Genomic DNA, 13043 nt, shown 5'->3' on the forward strand with positions numbered 1-13043 from the left:
TCTCTCTCCCTCTCTCTCTCTGATATACACACCAGCGTGCCGGGTTGGCCAGAGCCTTGAAGTCCCAGATTCCACTAGGAAATCGCCAGAGGCTTTGCGAGAAGTGAAGACGCGCTCCCCGACACTAATTACTACTTCCTTGGGCACTTGGGTGAAGAAATGAATCCCGCCCAGTTCTTCTATACATCCAGGTCTCCGTTCTTTTTCCATCTCCACAATCATCTTCCTGAAGACCAGGTTTGAAAGTCTTATTTGCTTCTCCTCCTGGTGGTTTGATGTTCAGGGTGGCGGGCAGCAGCAATTTCACTCCAGTCTAACCAGCGAAAAGGTCCCGCACTAACCAACTGGCCAAGGACTGGCGTGACCTGTCGGGTGTTGGCTGTGTCAGTCTGGCATCGCCAGAACCTTCGGGTCCGTGGTCTCCCCGCCTCCCCCGCCCCACCCCTCCAGCGCCACGGCGCCAACTGATCTTTTGCTTTTCTCTTGCAAGATCAAGGGAGAAAGCGAGCTGGCTGCTGGCTTCGGACTCTAAGCGGTGCGCAGTTCGCCTGCGGGAGCTGGTGGAACCTGAGCCCGCGAAAGGCTCCTCACTCTGGCCACACTCCGTCAAATCGCAGCCAGGGGCGGCTAAGTCAGCAATAGGTAAGGACATCACACTGCCGGGTTCCCGGGTTGCCCAAGCTAAGGGCCCTGGTGCCGTGCGGTTCCTCCTAATCAGACCCCAGTGGGTCTCGGTTTGAGGGAATTAGTCCGTGGGGCTCCCACACTTGCGAATTTTCCAATGCAAACTTTCGCATCTGGGGTTTGGAGGAGAGGGCACTGACGGACCGCGGGGCTGGAAAGAAGTGAGACACAGCTGGGGCGGGGGTGCAATTGCGGGGGTCACTGGGTCGAGTGGAACGCGGCGGGTCAGAGCAGCCTGAGAGCCATGCTGCCCCAGCATCGCCTTCTCCTGCAACGGACCCTCTTCCTCCTCATCCCCCTGTCCGCTCCACTCCAGATGCTGCATTGGAAAAGACAAGCAGAACCAGGTCCTCTCCTGCCCCTCAAGCCCCCGAGCTCTATCCTCCCTGGGGTCTGAGCACCACGCTGTTGGTGTTTTTAGAGTGGAGGCCCTTCTAGTCCCCATTCCACTGTCCCCTTGATAACTGCCCTTCGCATGCTTGGTGATGCGGTAGGTGACCACAGCAAAGGGAAAGGGCAGTAAGGATTGGGGAGATTTCCAGGACAAAAGAGGGGGAATCCCGCTCTGCACTGGCATCCTTAAATGCTGAGCGCACAAGGTAGATTGTCCACTGTGGCTGAGGAAAGGGCCCGGGTCTGCAGCTGGGTAGGTCTCAGAAGGCGCAGAGACTTGGCCTTCCAACTTGGGAGGACAGCCCTGGAGGTCTATGGGGTTGTAGATAAACGATTGGTGTGCTCCAAATCCCTCTATTATTGACACCTGAAGAGCTGGGCTATCACCACTAACTTGTGGCTCTCGGAACCTGCGAGGTGCAGTCCAAGTCCAATAGCAAGTAAAAGGTACAGAAATTCCACCTGTGCGCGCTCCAACCCTCAGTCCCTGCAGTGTCTGAGGTTTGCCTAGCAGAGCACTCCAGAGGTGAAAATTCACCCAAATTATTGCCAAGGAAAGGGAAACCCACTCTGCCTTCATTCTCCTCCAAAATATGTATCCCTTTCTCTATTTCCCATTCGTCTGCGTCCTTACAGATCTTCTGAGCCACAAAATGGTTCGAGGGAGGGTAGACCAACCCACCTAGTCCTTGGCTGCAAGCGGAGTCTCTCGCGCTTGTGTGGAAACATTTGCGGAGAGTGACTCGCTGCAAGAAGCGGGAGGAGGGCAGAGAAATGGAAGTAAACGCTTAAGGCAAATAAAGCTGCCCGCGGACATCTCGTCCTAACCACCCTCTCGTGCCCTTGTGTCACTCCACGACCCCTGCAGATCTGGGCCTATGGCCATCCGAGGCTCCAAGCCTGCCTGGTGGGGTATGCGAGGGGTGTCCTGAGAGAGTGCGGCTTCGCTCCAGCCCTTGGGCTCTGTGAACCTCCTGCTCTTTCCCTTTCCCTTCTCTTTCCGTTTTCTTTTGCTTAGTTTTGCTTTTCTTGCTCTCTCTGTGCGCGCTTGCTGGCGGTGGGTTCCCGGAAGCCTGGTGATGTTCAGTCCACTAGCACAGGCATCCAGCGACACCAACCAGTGTCCCAAATCTCTGCGGTACACCAGCCAACGCTCTGGTGCAGAGCCGCCTTGGACCTTCCCCCAGCATCTGCAGCCCAGGCAACCTTACTACAGTGGCCTTTGCCCTGGCCCCCAGCAGAGTGGAAGGGGAGCTGGCCCAACTCCAGAGAGAAACCCTAGGGTAATAGGATAGGCCTGCGGAAAAAAAAGGAATTTGGAATTTAGAGTAGGGTTGTGGTGGGGGAGGATCTGGAGAAAACCCACCACACCCTGGCGCTGTGGGAGTGGTCTCGCTCTTGAGATGTATGGGGGAGGAGGGCTGTTCTGCCGGTCTCTACAATGTGTCTTGGCCCTTGTCCACCAGACTGTAGCCTTTCTCCAACTCAACCAGGGAAGTCTGATGACTGAGTGCTGAAGTTGGCTAATGCCTCTCTTTTTTCCTGTAATTGGGGCATGGCTGGATTGAGGGGTCTCTGCAAAAAGAATCAGCTGGGTCCCTAAACTCCAGGTTCAGCAACTCTGGGTTGTACAGCCAAGGCTTTCACATTGTAATTGTAGGCAGCTTCGTATAAGCATATGCAAAGATATTACTTTTTTTTTTTTTCATTGCCGAGCAATAATAAGAATGGTTCCACACTTAAGTAGAAACCACTCACAATTGGGCATGCTTGGGTCATCCCTCAGGATGACAGGAAAGGCACTGAAGACTGTAGAGGCAAAACAAGTTGATTTGGCCAACACAGTTTCATGCTGAGAACTATACTGGGCTGCAATTGCAAAAGAGTACTTTTGAGACTGTAGTCAAATGAATGTGAGAACTTTGTGCCAACAGTGCCCTGCTTTGCCAGCCTTGCAGCTAGGGCCTCAAGAAGTCATGTTAATACCAGATGAACTTTTACTGGTAGCACTATTATTAATAATGTGTCACAGTTGTGGCAATATAATTGATAATGTCCCATTGATCCGTTGACTTTATGGGACTAAATAATATTTCCAGATAATTTAAAAAGTAAAAACTTGACCATGTCCAAAAGACTGGGAATCTCTGCTTAGTTTGTTTATTGTTTGAAAGCTCTGTGAGTATAGTGGAGTGGGTACAGGGTAGGTTATAGGACCCAAAAGTCAGAGTAGGTTGCATGACATGCTTTGTCTTCCTGTAAAAGAAAGGAGATAATGTTTGCTTATGTAAGCATGCCTGAGGGTGCCTGGAAGGGGACTAGAGGGAGAAAATAGGTGGATTGCAATATCTCTATCATAGTTCAAGTGCATGGGGCCTAAAGAACATATTTGAAGCTCTCAACTGACTTCAAAGACAGCTGTAGAAGAGATTAACAGTTCAAACACAGGTGGAAAGACTTTGACAGTGAGTTCCCACAGTCATCCAGTTTGGGGGTGGGGAGTGTGAGATTCCGCTGTTTTCACTTTAAAAACAAAGTGGAAACTTGCTCTAAAAGTGACTTTGTCTCCTTCTTTGTCTAGGTAGTTTCCCCAAGCCTGGGTGCCTGTTTACAAGTCAAGTTTCTAATTCCTCCAGAGCAGCCTGCCCCCAGGGCCAAGAGTACTGGAGGGATTAGCCACTTTAAAAGGTTACCACACACTTGCTGAAAGGGAGGGTACTGAAGGTGTGAATGTGCAGTCTGTAAAGCAGGGTAAACTGGCTGATTAGAAGGCAGTGAACCACAGCAGTGAGTAAAGTGAAATCAGGGGTGGAAGAAGGAAAATTATAACAGAAACGAAAGCAAAATGAAGAGAGAATGGGAGAGGGGAAACGAAAGCACAAAGGCAAGAATCTGTGGTTCGCCATTAATAGAACTTGTTTCATCCACACCTCTGGCATTGACCTTGGTTAGGGCATTATGTGAAAGAATGTCCAATAATATGTGTTTCCCCATGGCCACCAAAAGTCCATTATTTATTTGATCTTAAAATTTCTTCCTTTTATCCGGTAAGATAAAGACAGCATTATGTCACTCAGCTCCCTGGAAGGACTGACTTTCTTCATGGAAAATTATATTTGTGTTGAGTCATCGTTTTATGATGTCCATGTTATTTTCTCCATGGAATTCTAGATGCCAAACCCTGTGAATACTCTCCTTGTGGTTATCAACAATTGCCTGACATTCCTATTATCGGTTCCCTTTGGCTCATTGAGCAGATGTTTCAACCCCTTTCATTAAGGGCCAGCAATACAAGTGTGGTGATTGCATATACCAAGCTCCACTGGGTCTTCTTGTGGAGGTGAGATGTGATGAGGTGTGTGTGTGTGTGTGTGTGTGTGTGTGTGTGTGTGTGTGTTTGAGTGTGTAATGAGTCATTTTTCCTTAGGCATTTTCAGAACATATGCTAAATCCATGGTACTGTCCTAAGCAGCTTACATGTATTGTATTAGGTTTTGCTAGTGACAAATCCTTATGGTTTAAAACAGTTTCAGGCACATCTTAAGAACTTACGAAATCTCTGTTGAATGAGTAAATATCTGAAATCATTTTCTAATTTTCTCATTACAACTGTCCTATGAGGTAGGTGTTATTTTCTTTTTTTCACAGAAGAGGAAACCCATGTTCAGAAGGGTCCAGTGATGGCCCAAGACTGTACAGTTAGCACGTCTAGCTCCAGGGCGAAAACACAGCCTGTTAGACTCCAGGCCTTTACTCCGACACTGTTGAGTGACTCTCTACACAGGTATATCACTCGTTTTCCCTGTGTTGGGGGAAAATAAAACTGTGATAATCCAGTTTTAATGATGCTCCCAATCATTTAATTTTGCATGTTCTCCTTGGATCTCCTAAACCCCAAGCAAAGAAGATTCAGTGACACTTAGATTCTTGGTTGGCACAAGATGCTGGTTCTACATAGTAATTGTCTCTGCTGGAGGAGAACAAAAGCATCAAGATTACCAAGAATCTTGCTGAATGCTATTTCCACCTCTCTTCTAAAAGGCAAGAGACTAAGACAGAGTTTTTGATGTCTTCTAGTTGAACTCATGAGAAGTGGATAAACAGACTTTCCCAAGGTGACACAGCTAATTACCTCTTGAGAACACTCACAAGTCAACTTCCAGTCTCACGGCCTCTTCATTTCTTCATGTTGAATGATTTGCTCTTTATTCAGATTTTTCTTTCGGACACTTGAGGTTCTGAATTTCAGTGGCTTCATTTGATTTTGATTAGAAGTACTTGTCTACCTTTCCTTTGCAAGGCACATGTGACTGTGAACTGCAACCAGCAGGAAACAAGGAAGGTTGCGGTTGGCTTGCAGCTTTCTACTCTACATGTTCTTGTCTTGCTTTATTTCATTTTCTTCTTTCTTTTCCTCGCATGCTCAGGCTCCTTTTATACTATGACCTAAATATACAATCATCTTAACTGGTGCTGTTACCATGGTAATGTTTCATGGTAGATAAGAGTATACACCAAAAAATCAGCTTCTGTCATTCTCCACCCCCCCCCACATCCAAACTTTTCCTCTATCCAAGCTTACTACACCAAATGATGCCCTCTAGTGTTCAATGACAGGAAGCACAGTGATTTGTTTATGACAAGGTTAACACTTTTTAAAGCTTAGAGGGCATTTTAATTACACTTTGAAAATGGACATAAGTATGACAGATTAATTAATGAAGTTCAAGCAATGAGATGATAAAATTTTCATTTTGTTTCCTGAGCATGTTAAATGCTGTACTATACAGAGTTCTAGAAAGTGATGGTAAAGCAAGGGAAAGGGGCCCTTATATACTTCAGGTTGCTGTGAAAATATTTTTATGAAGACAGAAAGCTGTTGCTGAGGTACTTCCAGGAGGAGAATCTAACAGAATATTCTGCATGTTTAAATCTGTGGACTTCAAAAATGGAAGTCTTCTATCTTTAGAATGAGGATATTTTTCTTTAATGAAAATGTACTTTACATGACTATATGGGCACCAACACCAATAAGCACATTATTATTAATCACTCATCACCTGACAAACCACGTGTAACCTATAGGCTGAAAACACCTTTTCTTTCTTCCTCCAAATTCTAAGCTTTCTCCAACTCAGTGACCAGGGCAGTCAGACTCCATTTTCAGACATCTGTAGAACTCTCTTCAAATCTCCATTGGCGGGACATGTTTTGAGATGGCCTTTCACACCCCAGTCTTCTCTCTCTCTCTCTCTCTCTCTCTCTCTCTCTCTCTCTCTCTCTCTCTCTCGTCTCATTCTCCCAAGGCCAATATGCCCTTTCTAAAGTGCGATTTCAGCATGTCGTACCCTCCTTTAAAAATCTTCAGTGCTTCTTAAGTGGTTGGGGTAAATCCTGAAACCAAATCCATATGGGACCTTCCAGTTTTACCAGCTCCATCTCTTACAGCCATCTCTTCATCCTTAGTCTGCAGACACCTGAGGCATATAATGTAGCTCAGTGTCCTATTCAGGTCAGAATAAATGCTGAACAAACCTTAGGCAATATGCTTTTTTCTTTTCAATCCCTACCTCTTCTCCTCTTCTTTCCTCTTTATTTATTTGATTATTGATGTTCCTACTATTAAAACACATAATGAAAATCAGCATGCCTTTTGTTTATATACAGAATCAGTATAATAGTAATATGACATTCTTGCCATTTAATAGTCAAAATAAAGTATTTTAGAGGCAAAGACAAGGGTCTTTTTCATTTTTAATTTTAAAGAAGTCCATGTTTCTGGATAAATTATTTTTCTGGACTGTAAACTATTTACCAAAAACAAAACAAAACAAAACAAAACTACTTCCCAACTTAGTTCTTTTTATCTGGTGCTAATAACAGAACTATTAAAACGAGTCAAGGTTTCCACCAAGGGTGATTATAAGAATAATGGGCATATTTTTACAAGTGGCAAAAATATACTTTTAAAATATTAATAGTAATATTAGGGAGATTTAGTTTTTCTACTCAATCTTAGCCAGAAAGCTGAAGAGTGATGAGATTTTATTTTGTAAATAACTAAGTGGCTATCTTTCCAACAAAGGTTTTTTAAAGAATATTTTATTTTTATTATTTGTTTTCTGTATGTGAGTGGGTTGCCTGAGTGGATTTAAGTGCACCCATGTTATACAATGCCCCCGGGGGTCAAAAACAGTTGTCAGAGCCCCTGGAACTGGAGTTATAGATAGTCATTAGCCACCACATGAGTACTGGGATTCGAACCTAGTTCCTCTGCAAGTGTGGTCAGTGCTCTTAACCACTGAGCCATCGCTCCAATTCTCTAACACAAAATTTTTGCATAGATGTGTATAATTCTATATCCATAATCCATTCCCATTTTTGTCTAAAATATTAATAGGATAAAGACTAGTTTATCTTTGGTTGTCCAGCACATGGAACAATGGAATGACAAAACTGAACTTTTACATTTTCAAGATAAATGAAAATAAATAACTCAAATGTGGTCATATGAGTGTCCTGAAGCTACCTGTTTTTATTTGGCTTGGGAAAGCAGGGCATCTGCTTTCTGAGGCTGAGAATCCCATTTGCCCTTTCGTGGTGATCTCTAGGTACAAAGGAACACACTTTTTCAACTGTCAGAGTGTATAGCCAGTGCTTTGAGCGACTAGATTCTGAGAACTGGCTAAATCACCACTACCTTCTGAATCTTTTAAAAGAGATTTAATTTATAAATTGAGTGCCTAGAATACTCTAGTCATTTTGCAGAGATTATGACTCAGCAAGCAAGACTCCCAGGAATTTAGATTTTTGACAAGTGCCTGATATACTCCCAAAGTAGGCAATACTAGGGACATATTTTAAATGACAGCAGAAAGATGAGTTAGAAAGGACCAAGCACTGAAGAGAAAAGCAGATGGAGTGCTTGGCTCTAGAATGCTGCTGCCACATTATCATGAAAGCTCTCTGTCCCTGTGTGGACTGTCCGGACCCAGACAGAGTGATTAGTGTAGCTGGAGAGTATTTAATTTCCTAGGCATATTCTAGTGTGAGTGATGAAGAACAGCTCAGGCTAGCCATGGATGGAGATGCTTGTCCATTTTACAGGAAACCTACACACCTGTTTGCTTTGATGTAGCACAGTTATGAGTGCTTACCTCTATCCTCAGAGTTAGCCCTGGCTGGGAAGGAATCAGTACATGGTTTATTTTTCTGAGTCTGTTTCAGTTTCTTCACCTTCCATGGTCTCTCTTTTTCTTTCTCATTGGCATCTTCCTAGACCATAATATCATCATGATTCCAAAGCTCCCTTGTGCTATTGTCTGTGTGGTATCCTGTCTAGGTTTGGACAACTAGATGGACGAGCACCTACCTCTCTTCCTGTTCCTTTCTCCTAATCCCCTCAGAAAGGAGTTAGTAAGAGAGGGAGCTGTCATCAGTGTTAATAGAGATACATTTGAATATAACTGCTAGAAATATCTGTGCACCATGATGATCCCAAGTGACAGACTGATTTAATAAACACCTACTCTAGGAATAGGGCACTATAGTGACCATTCCTAACAATATTGTTTGTTCTTAGTCATGAAGATGCTTCCTGTATTTTAATAAAACAGATGAGCTTTTATTCAGACAGCCATTTCAGAATAATAAACAAAAGAGAGGTAAGACTCTTAATGAACAACTCAGGAGCTCTTTACCAAGGGTGAGATAGATTGCCAAAATCTATCTGCAACCTAACTCCCCGTCCCCCGACATTCCATAACCACTAAGCATGGGACAGCTTGATTGGTAGAGTGATAATAAAATAAATTTCACACATAATTTCATATTGTTGAACTAGATGAGGATTTCTTAATATGCTGGACCTTCCTTGGCATGGTATGAAGGGAAGAGGCTTCTGCCACATGAAAACATGGGATGAAAAGGAATTTTTACTTAACTGACTTCTTTGTAAGTGCCATAGCATTTGGCTTCAATTTAAGGAGGAGATCAAGAGTGGTTCCAAGGCCAACATATCTTTCGTCTAGGTGCCTTGTTTTCCTGCTTTGCCTTCAAAATTACTTTTCCATCAAATGTTATCAATGAAGTGGGCAGCTATGTTTTCATATGTAAGCCTAAATAGTACAGATGTTTTACCCTTGTGTACTGAGTTCTGAGGTTCCTGAAGGAAGGGAACCATGGTAGCCTTAGATGTATTTAACACCTGCTGTCTCTACGAAGTGGGCAAACAAGGAGTCTCAGTTCTGTGAATAGTTAGATATTAGGGGAAATTTCTGAATTGCAAATAAGATAGTCTTCTGTAACAATAATAGTGACCCCCCCCCAATATAACAAAGCAAAGCAAAGTAAAACATTATAGTTGTAAAACTTGGGACTGGACAGATGATTCAGCGGTTTAAGAGCGTTGGCTGCTCATGCAGAGAACTTGGGGTCGGTTCCCAGTACCCACACGGTGGCTTATAAAGGTCTGTAACTCAAGTTCCAATAGATCTGATGCTTTCCTCTGGCCTCCATGCACACTGCATACAGGTAGTGCCTTTACGAATATTCAGGCAAAACAATCATAAACATGAAATAAAAGTTAATCTTTTTTTTAAAAGAAAGAAAAATTTTAAACCTCTGTCATTTTTGGTGGTCATTGTTCCTATACCTCAGCTCTACCCTTGGTGGTACTTGTTTCTTATTTTTTCTTTATAACTCTAATAGAAATTGAAGCGTTTTTATTTGACACTGAATAACTTGTTCTGAGTGTGAGTTTCTGGCTATCAGGGGGTGACTGGGCTATACCTAAGATGAAAGATCCGTTTTGAAGCATTTTTCTTTCTCTTGCTTTGCTGTAGTGGGAGCGTCTTTAAGAGGGCATCCCATTACACTAGTCGATATTTGAGGCTCATAATAAACAAGGAAGAAAAGAAAAAGAAAAAAGAGGGTAAGTCTCCCTTGCAATCATTGTTCAAGAAATGGACCTGTGGGAAAAAATCAGTGTTCTTATTAGAGGAATGAGTCTGAGGTGAGGTTTAGAACCACCATGTTGGCTGCTTGCCTGGGGGAAGCCAATTCGTCCACTTCATATTTAGAAGTGGTTGACCACTAGTAGTCCCTTGGGAATTATTTTCTCGTCACAGAGGTAGCCGACATCTCTGCAAAGGTATAAACTATTTCATGGATATTTATAAAAATGTGTGGCATTTCTAAGCAAAACCAGCCACTGTTCAAAGCTAAGCAGTGCAACAGTGTTATTATTTGACTACAATTTTATACCATCACGTTCATATACTTTCTCTGTAAAGAAATTGCTATTACTTAATGTTAGCTTCAGTGTTGCAGTCACACAAATAAAAGGCCAAGAACCTAATTGTTGAAAGGAGTAAACCACCAGTAGACTAATTCTCTCCCTCTTCACAGGCCCATTGTCAACCCCTAACTATTTGTTTATATGCCTCAAGACTCCTGAGAATCATTAGTGTCTACGGGGAAATATTAATACCAGCTAATATTTTTTACAATTTATTGGAATTTCACACTATTACATTTCCATATCGGTCAATATTTTTACATACTGACACTTTTAATCAAGGAAGATCTTTCACAAGGGAGCTGCAACAGGGCAATAATTAATTAAAGAGATAATTGCTCCTCTCCTCTTCCTTAGTCACATCACACATTCTGCAGGAAATTCACAACTTTGGCATTTCTTTTCAAAATGCCCCCCTTGATATAAATTTTCCTGTTTCTATCTCTGTAAATATTTTCTAAAAATTCAAATTGATTTTGTTTACTTAGCAGTAAAGGAGGTCATATTTGTTTTGCAGTGAGTTTCCATACTCAAACAAAATAAAATGACATCTTTCTATCATTGAAATGTTTGGACTGAATCCCAGAAGTTGTTTCCATAGAAGAAAGAGAGCATATCAGATGTCTCCTCTTTGATGTTCACTGGGTCATTTCAGTTCCTTTATCACAACGTGAGTTCCCTCGGTCCTGGATCTATTTTGTACCCTCCAATCTTTAGCTACTTAATTGTTCTACTGCTCTGTACCTAAGGTATGTCATAATCTCTAGGCTGGGTCAGTGTCATTATCTCAGTGCACAAGGTATCCAGATTGTATTAGATAATCAGCAGTCCTGCTGAATTCTTACCTAATAGATATTGCTCCTGGGGCTGGAGAGATGGCTTAGCAGATAAGAGCACTGACTGCTCTTCCAGAGGACCAGGGTTTGATTCCCAGTACCTCAATGGTGGCTAACAACCGTCCAGTTACAGGGGATTTGACACCCTCTTCTGACCTCCGTCAACACCGCACAATGGGAGTCCACTTACACACACGCAGGCAATACTCTCATAAACATAAAATTAAAAGTAATAGTAAATAAAATATTTAAAAAATAAATATTGTTCCTGTACCTTTATTTTAGCACCTATCTGAGATTCATTTTCAGACAGAATTGATGGTGATAATCCATGATGTGATTTTCCTAAGTCCTCAGAATCCACTGAAATCCCCATACCATATATTGGTAAGATTTTCTGAAGGCCATTCCTATTTACTTTTCAAAATTAAATGACTGTAATTTTTTACTTCACTTTCAGCCAAGACTTAACTACATTTTAAAATTATTATTTCTCCCAAACCTATGTGGGCTTCCTTTACATTTCTAACATAGTTGAAATGAAACTGGGTATGTTATCTAAACAGACTACTTATCTAAAATTCAAATGGCTTTTTCCCTTTTATAATGTATAATTTTACAGCGTTTTAAAAATATTTTTTATTTATTTTTATTTTATGTGTATGCATGTATTGCCTGCACGTCGGTAAGTGCAACTGTGTCCTGCAATGCCCGCAGAGGACAGAAAAGGCTATTGGATCACCTGGAACTGGAGTTAAGGACAGTTGTTAGCTGCCATGTGGGTGCTGAGATTCAAACCCAGGTCTTCTGCAAGAACAACCAGTGTTCTTAACCACTAAGCCATCTCTCCAGCCCCACAACATATTGTTTTACTACATTAGTATTTTTAATAGACTTTATATCTTGGAACACTTTTGAATTTACAGCTAATTAGAGTGAAAGGTAAAGGTTGCCATGAATTCCCTGTCACTGTGCGCCTACCATGAGCATCCTCTAGGAGAGGGGTCCATTGGTCGTAGTCCATGAAACTGTAATGGCAGAGCATGAACACCTGAGTCATGGCTTACATCAGACTTCTCTCTCAGTGTTCTTCATTATATGCATTTGAACAACTGTATAATGATACCAGGACAAGATCTTAAAGTATGTTTCCATTGCTCTGAAAATCTTCTCTGTCTCCTATCAATCCAGTGCTCTTCCTTAACTACCGATAGTGTTTGTTTTGTTTTAACCTTGACCACAGGTTTGCCTTTTTCTAGAGGCTGTACCTTGGAATCACACTGCAGCTGTTTCCACCCTTCTTCCTTTCACTCAGCTAATCTTCCATGACTTCTCATTGCTAAGTAGTTATTTATTTTCAGACCTGAATAGTATTGTTATACTTATATTTCTGTGTAATTTAAAATGATTTTCCTTTGTTCCTTCAATATAAATGTTAGTTATACATTAGAGAAATATATTCCTCTTACCGTGTGTAAAACATTATTATGTTCTTGCCTCTTGTCCTCTACTCTTTCATTTCAAAGTTCCTAAATTCTAGAACTTTCTAATAAAAGCCACATAACTCATATTATGAATATTTTAATTTTTCTTTTTTACTTTTTTATGTGTTTTTTTTTCCTATTTCAGTACTTAATTAGAATAGAATGCTTTTCCTTCTCATTTTGTGGTTTTTAGTCTAAATATTTCACTACAGTTATACTTTAAAGGAGTTTTTGTAATTCAGATTTCAAAATAGCATATTTTTCTTTTGAAGAGCTTTAACGATTTGTTTACACAGTTTTGGTAACTCTTCTACTCCTTTGGATCGAACTTTAAGGAGAGGAAAGGGA

The 13043-nt window shown here is 41.8% G+C and overlaps 1 protein-coding gene across 1 annotated transcript in view; it reads left to right on the forward strand.

The window, feature by feature from the left end:
- Positions 1-589: 589 nt before the first annotated feature.
- The window catches only part of Chrm2 (cholinergic receptor muscarinic 2), a 161549-nt gene continuing 149095 nt past the window's right edge, over positions 590-13043 (forward strand). Inside the window, exon 1 of the mRNA XM_008823472.2 lies at positions 590-642. The gene's annotated coding sequence lies outside the window, so the exon portion shown is untranslated. The remainder of the gene's footprint in view (positions 643-13043) is intronic.

Source organism: Nannospalax galili, unplaced genomic scaffold (genome assembly GCF_000622305.1).
Source record: "Nannospalax galili isolate Female #2095 unplaced genomic scaffold, S.galili_v1.0 scaffold307, whole genome shotgun sequence".
Taxonomy (NCBI): domain Eukaryota; kingdom Metazoa; phylum Chordata; class Mammalia; order Rodentia; family Spalacidae; genus Nannospalax; species Nannospalax galili.